Below are 7,268 nucleotides of genomic sequence, written 5' to 3' on the forward strand. Positions count from 1 at the left end.
CAATTCATTACATGCATCTATGTTGATTAGTATGCATTAATTTGCTTTGTAATTTTTATATTTAGGCTTGTTGTGTATAGCAAAGAGTTTTGCTCCATACAGGTAGCTGCAAGGATCAGAGGTATAGTGAAGCAGCGTGCAAGCATAGAGGAGGGTGTTGAACTGTTAGATGTACGGTTTTAATAAACCAATTATTTTATTTTACTTGAGCACTCTGTATGAAGAAATGAAGTGATTCTCTCTGACAACAGTTAGAAGAGACATGGCCTATAATTAGCAGCAGGTCTCTAGAAACTTCTAGGGAAATACAGCAGTAAATTATTTGCAAGACCAACATGGGAGTATTAGTGTAATGTAATGGAAAGGTATGGGAAGACACATAATGTCAGTGGCATTGTTGCTTGATTAGGCCTGGGGTCTGTTCAGCAGAGAGGCAGGAGATATCTGCTGTAAGGTGGGCAAACATTTAACCATTGAAGTAGATGCTGCAATGGCAGAGAGCACTGTGAATTTTAATTGCCAGGAAGACGGTTCAGCTCTCAAGGGTCTGGGACGTGACTGGTTGGGAGATCCACGCTGGGCAACGGGGAGACCTGGACTGTGCCCTGCTCAGACTCCCACTTGCGGTACATACTCATTCAGTTTTCCACAAGTGCAGATCAAATTATGCCCTTGCAGGAGGTACAAGTTAAATTTACACACAGGCTCAATGTCTCTTAATATCTGTTATTTTCCAAATGTCAATAATAGTTGCTCTAGCAATATACTGATGTCAAGTCACTGCCATGCACCAGCACTTCTTGGGCTCTAAAAGGAGCTGGTGCAGATTCATTCAGCTGTCCCTCCGCTCCCCCCAGATCAATGTAACTTTTTCAAGTATCTGAAAACAGAGTCATTTTGCGCCTCCCAACACGTCCAAATTAATTTGGCATGTATCATAACCTACACTAAAATGATAAGAGTTATTTGGCATCTTTTGATTGTCAGGTTTGTAAGTATTGTGTTTGTGAAAACTAGGGGAGTCATGACAGGTTTCTCAACACTTGCATGAAAGCTCACATTTCCCTTGTTGACTTGCTCAGTTCATAGTGACTGTGGGTCGGCATCTGGGGAATGATCCACCTTCCACTGGACTTCACAAAAAACGTATTTGATTTCATACAGTTTCTCCATTTTCCATCACTTTCCTTGTGTCCTTTCAAGCTCTAAATTTAACTCCTGGAAACAGAAGAACGCTGCTCCGATGTGAATTGGAGCAGGATATGAAGGCGAAGCCAGAATTTGTTCAATACAGACTTTACAGTGCAAGCCCTTCCATTTATTATTTTTATTGCTGTATCTCCTGCCATGTGGAACAAACTCTTTGCTGATTCTCTAAAATCCTTCTCAAGCTTTGAGATTCTATTATTTGTTTTGTAAGAAAAGTTATGGTCTTCAGATTTTATTGTTTGTTTCTTTGGTTTTTTTTTAACTAAAACGGTTTTGCGTTTTGACTTCTTGGCATTTACGTTTTGTCATTCAATTGTCTTTTTTCTCATCCTTCTCTTTCCTTCCCTCCCATTTTTTTTTTTTCAAATTTCCAAAGGAAATAAAAATTGAATAAGGAGAGAATGTCATTTCAATGTCTCTGTGGTCCTGAATCTTTTTTTGCATGAAAACATTCTGAAATAAGGATCAAGTAATATTAGTGTTTGTAAAATTATTTTTTAACATTCAAAATATAAGAAATTTAACTGATATTAATTTCAATCTTTTCCAAAGAGCAGATTTGGAGATTTCTTTTCTCTTTTTTATCTCAAACCCACTATGGCTTTATTGTCATAAGGCTTATGTTGCTCTTCTGCTTTTTTAAATCTTTCTTTCACTTTGACAAAGATTTTGTCTGCATTTTTCTGCTCTTTATGAAACATGAATTGCTTTATTGTTCTCAGAAGAAAAGTAAAGAAAATAATGAATTGAGACTAAGTGTTAGCTATTCCCCCATGGAGCCTGTCAGGAGTACAAAAAACAGATTACAACGTGCTGAATAAAAGATCACTGAAGTCTGTTCCTTTAATATTGCAAGCTTAAGATGCTCCTTCTGCAAGCATTTGTTTTGCTGATGGAATATCTAAAAGGCTGTCAGAGTGCATAAAGGATTAAAATTTAAGCAGAGACGGGACTACCTAGAAACAGTCATTCCAAGATTGCAAGTAGTTTTGAGAGATGAGAGGAAGCTGTGAGTGAAATGCTTGGGGGCACTCTTTGGATTTTCACTAAAACTCTGAATTACCTGTGAATTACCTTCATTAAACAGTTTGTTTATTGCAGGAGAGCTAAAGCTATGGCTGTGTCTTTGAAAAAGGAAAGAAAAAAAGAAAGAAAAGCAAATGATGCACCTTGCGGTGCCTCAAGGGATGGTTTTGCAATCATGCTGAGCCTAATTGACGAACATGTTGTGTTTGCGCTAAGTCCTCAAAGATTTCATAGCACGTCAGCAAATATGCTACTGTTCGCAGTTCATTTTTATATTATTTGGTTTGTGTCAATGCTGTGGAACTGTGGTAAAACAACATGTCATTTGATTTCAGCCAGCTCACCCATAAAAATCATCAATCAGCCCATGCTATTATTCATAGAGGGGCACCTGTGTGGCCAGGTTGGATTAGATGAACAGTAGCATCAGGTTTAAATTACAAGGAGGACAATTTAATGGAGACAGATTTAAAACATGGAGCTTTGTCATTATGGGGAAAGAAAGAAGCAGCGAGAGCTGCTGTGATTTCAGCTTCTTCAATAACTCTTGTTTACGAATGAGAAGAAATAGAAGAATCCAGCCTAAGGTAATAGTGGTTGGCATTTGTTTTTATTGTTTGATGCACAAATGTTTGTATTAGGTTATGACATACCTGTTGTGAGGAATACAAAAGAACTATTAGAAAACAGAAAGAAGACAGTTTGATCAGTTGCACCATCTACCATCAATTCCATATGATATTTTTATTGGATTAATCATTATTTAGATTTGCTTTGAGAAGGGAACTTAAAATGACAATTTTTAATGAAAACATTATTAATGCTGCAAAGTTAAGAACTGTTTACATTTTTAAGTTACAGGAGTGTCTTATAGGTTTCTGTGTAAATGGTGAGCAAATGATTAATTTGTAGAATCCCAGAGTACCTAGGGTTCTGCAAAAGATTTCAAATTTCATAAACCTTTTGGTTTATGTGAGAGGTTTTGTAGTTTATTAAAAATATATGTATATTGTAGACAGCCAGTCTATTTTTTATTTTAGAGAAAAGAAGATGCTCTATAGAAATCCCAGTGAGTTGTATTAATCTGAAATCAGAAGTTCTACCTTTCTAAATATGTGTGTTTCTAGGTTTAAACCTAATGTGATTATTTTGTTTAAAATGACCTTCTACAGGAAAATCAATGTGAGGGGTCATTCATTGATGTGCTACTAATTTTATACTAGTATAACCCCTCTGAAGTAATGAAGTTGTGAAATGATGCCCCTCATTTTCCTCCCCAGATGGCACTATTTAGGAAGTCACCTGAATGTATAGGTGAATGTCTGATGTCAGTAGTATTTGGGAAGGTATTTAGTAAGTGCAGTTATGAACTATACAAGGACTGAGAGGCCTTGATTCTTCTGGACTAGTCTCTCCAGCTTCCACTTCCATTTTTCACAGGGGTGACACAGATGTTTCCCAAGATGGACCTGCAGATTGGTAGAAACAGCTGGAGCTCTTTCTTGAAAAGAAGATATTGCAAGGCTTTCAGGGCTTGATAGGAAAGTTAAAAATTCTTTTCCATCATGACAATGATTTATTTGCCTATCATCTTTTTTTTGCCTATGACTTTTCAAGATATCTAGAGCTACATTTCATCTGTGCACCCCACTCCATTTAAATCAGTTTATCTGGTCCATGTCCAATTCCTGCTTCTCATGTGATTCCTCTTCAGTTTGTAAGTCCAGGAATAACCGTATTTTCTGTTCTTGGAATAATCCTAAGAACAGATTGATGCTTTAGAAAAACCTGTTTGAGCACTGATTTCTAGGCTGTGTCCTTTGTTTGCTCAGTCTGTTTCCTAGAAATGATGATGTTGCTAGGGTCCTGGTGGCTTCGTACAGTCAAACAGCTGTTTGGAAAATCCCCATGTACCCAAATTCTATTTGAATTCAGTCGTGGACCCTTGCTTAGATGTTAGGAATATCTCACAAGGCTATGATAATTACATCCTTAGCTACACAATGCCTTAATTTCCTCTTATGTAAAATTGCATTCATGAATCTTATCTAGCTTTTGAGTCCTTTTAGAACTGAACAGCATTATTAATTTGTTTTTCTTGTTTGCTAGGAGAAAGAGCAGATCCTAACCATGATAGGAATTGTTAATAAACTTTAAAGAGCTAACTTCCTAGCAAATAATTTAAATGTTAGAAACTTGACTTTATCATATCCCAAGCTTTTGCACTCTTCTGTGGAAGACACAATTTAAAGAAGTCAGAAACTGTACGACTGGCTTTTCCATTTCCAGCAGACTTGGATTAATTGGTTCATCTGATGGGATCTTTGCTCAAGTAAATGTATGCATAACCTTAAATCACCCATTCCCTTTGCACTGATTTTGCAACAGTCTTATTAACATCATTCATATGCTTTATTACCGCAAATAGAACAGGAGTGATTTAAGAAGTTTTCTGGCAACTCGACTCACATTATTCTTTCGGGACTTAGGGTATTCACCTTCCCTGCTTCAGCCTGCAGTGGCAGCTTTCTCCATGGCACTGGTCAAGCCCGTGTGTATGCCACAGCACAGGGCTGGACAAAAAGGGTTGAGTTCATTGTTCCTCTGTATCTTTTGTCCTCACTCAAATCAGGAGGACTGAAGTGTAGGAGGAGCACAGTAAAGGGTATAAAGAGTAGAATTAATCTAATCTAATCTAATCTTCTTTTAGGGATATAAAAATTCAGAATAGCTAGTCTACGTTATTTGCATGGACTCCTTCTCAATTCAAGCCAATAAAAAGGCAGGGGCACTTCCACAGGGAAATTTGTTTACTTTGAACATTTTGGCTAAGATGGAATGAAGCCTCTTCCCACTCCAGAATGCCTGTTTCTTGGCAGGGGAAGTTCTTTAATTTCCTTTACCTCTAATACTATTGTACTTCACAGAGATGTTGCCAAACTTAATAAATTTGTAGTTAAGGTTTTGTCTATGTGATGATCACAGCCAGTGATCACATCCACAAGGAATTTATCTACCATTGCACTTAGCTCCTTTAATTAAATATCTTTCAGAAACAGGTATTTTTTTAATAATGAGTTACAAAGACCATAAATATTTCCTTCAAACTTAACAAAACTGCTTTGTAATTTATAGCTGAAACATTTTATGCACTGCTTTTTACTTCAGTGTATTGTGACTGAAACTTAGTAGTAATTCTGGCATATTTCTCTTGCTTTGAGAGTATTGTTGAGAAATGTAGGAGAAAACTTTATGCAGTTTCTTGTGTTGTCAAAAATTAGTTGATCCTCTTCAGATATGAGAAAAGAATCATCCTAAACATTGTTTTTATTCCTGCATGACTTAGCACAGCAAATTTTCTTACAAGAATGCAATAACCTATGTTGAGAAGAATAGAAAGCATTACAAAGAACAGAAATAAATCAAAGAAAATAAAGTAGAGGACATTCTTCTTAATGGGGGACAGCTGAATGCATGGCCAGATCTGTCCTTCACTCCTTTCGATGTAGGCTGTCCTGGGAATGTTAAGTTTCTCAACAAGAGTCAAAACCTGAGATGGAAAGGTATGGCCCAGAGGGTTGTGGAGCTCTGTAAAGCTGTATTATAAATCTTCTAATCAAAAGATTGGCTGCGCTACAACAAACCAGAGGGAATGCAGTGTACAGCTTTCTCTCACGTACCCTGCCTCATATACCTAGCACAGCTGGTTGAAAGAAGAGCACTGAGTGCTATTAGCAAGTGCCGGTAGTGATCATGGTACTTCCTCATCTATGTAGTACATAAATGTGACATCAACAGTGGACTGCACCAATAATTTCCAATATCACAAATTTTTCACATATTTTCTATATGCCACACACTACATTAGTGAAATCCCTTCTTAGGAACCTTGGTGAAAGTTGCTCAGAAATGCTTGATATACCTGTGGGATACGAGAGTTGGAGTGTAACTAGCTGTAGGTGCTCACACGTGCCTGTTTGTCTGTATATGTTTGTGTGGGAGTGATTTAAGTTAAATACACTTGATGTGTGTTTGTGCTGTTTAATTTGTATTCCAGCACATGGCATCTCCATGCATTCCCAGGGCTGAACCTGCCCTGCTGGCATGACAGTCTGTGTAGTTATTTGGCTAGAGAATGAGAAGTTTCTCTTGTGTGTGAGGTGTAATACTGGGGAGGATTTGTTGACTAGACAGTTGCCAAGCTTGGGAGAACGGAAAAGTGGGAGTGATGGAAATGGGAGCGATGTGCCTTTTAAGATTGTGCATCTCATCAATTATATTAGGCAAGAGCATTGCTTGGACCGACATAAATGCAAAAGAATAGCTGTTTGTCCTTTGACCACACTGTGAAAAGTGGTGCTCATTCCACGAGCATCAGTAAAAGTGGCAGCCTTCTGGAATAGCTTCTGTGGGTGAGCGTGTATTTCTTCTTTGAAAACCCTGGTTTCTGAGTGAAAGTAGAACTATTCTGGGTTGTCAACAGATTTAAGACCAGCAGGGAACATGCCATTCCTTGGCTGTATGAAGGAGGAGAGCACATTATATTTTCGGTTTTAGATATTCCCCATCGATGGTGGGGGGATAGGGACGCCTCCATCAATGCTCCAACACATGCACAACACCCAGAAGAGGAAAAGGAAAGACAGGATGACAGCTAAGCTCTGTCTCACTATCCACACCAAAATGAGAGCCTCATTATCTCACAGGGCAGAGCAGCTCTGCACTGATGCCAACAAGAACCACAGACCAAGATGCCACAGTTTGGTCCTCAGTAAATGAAACATAAGGTCCAATGAGAAATCAGCCTTTGAGGTATTAATTTATTTTCATTTTCCATGCTGGCAGTCTTGGTGAATAGATTTTACTCACTGTATAGCAAGGTTGCTGTGACAAATTTTGAAAAAAATACAAGTTCAAGTGTTTTTTGGTTTCACAAGCACATGAGCTCAGTGAGAAAGAACAGACTGAGACAGCAAGGAGAACAGCCAATCCTGTTATATTTGTCTTTCTTATTACTGACTTGCCATGATAAA

The sequence above is a fragment of the Nipponia nippon genome, unplaced genomic scaffold, assembly GCF_047370975.1.
Source record: "Nipponia nippon isolate SJK-2023a ecotype South Korea unplaced genomic scaffold, ASM4737097v1 scaffold_3, whole genome shotgun sequence".
NCBI lineage: Eukaryota > Metazoa > Chordata > Aves > Pelecaniformes > Threskiornithidae > Nipponia > Nipponia nippon.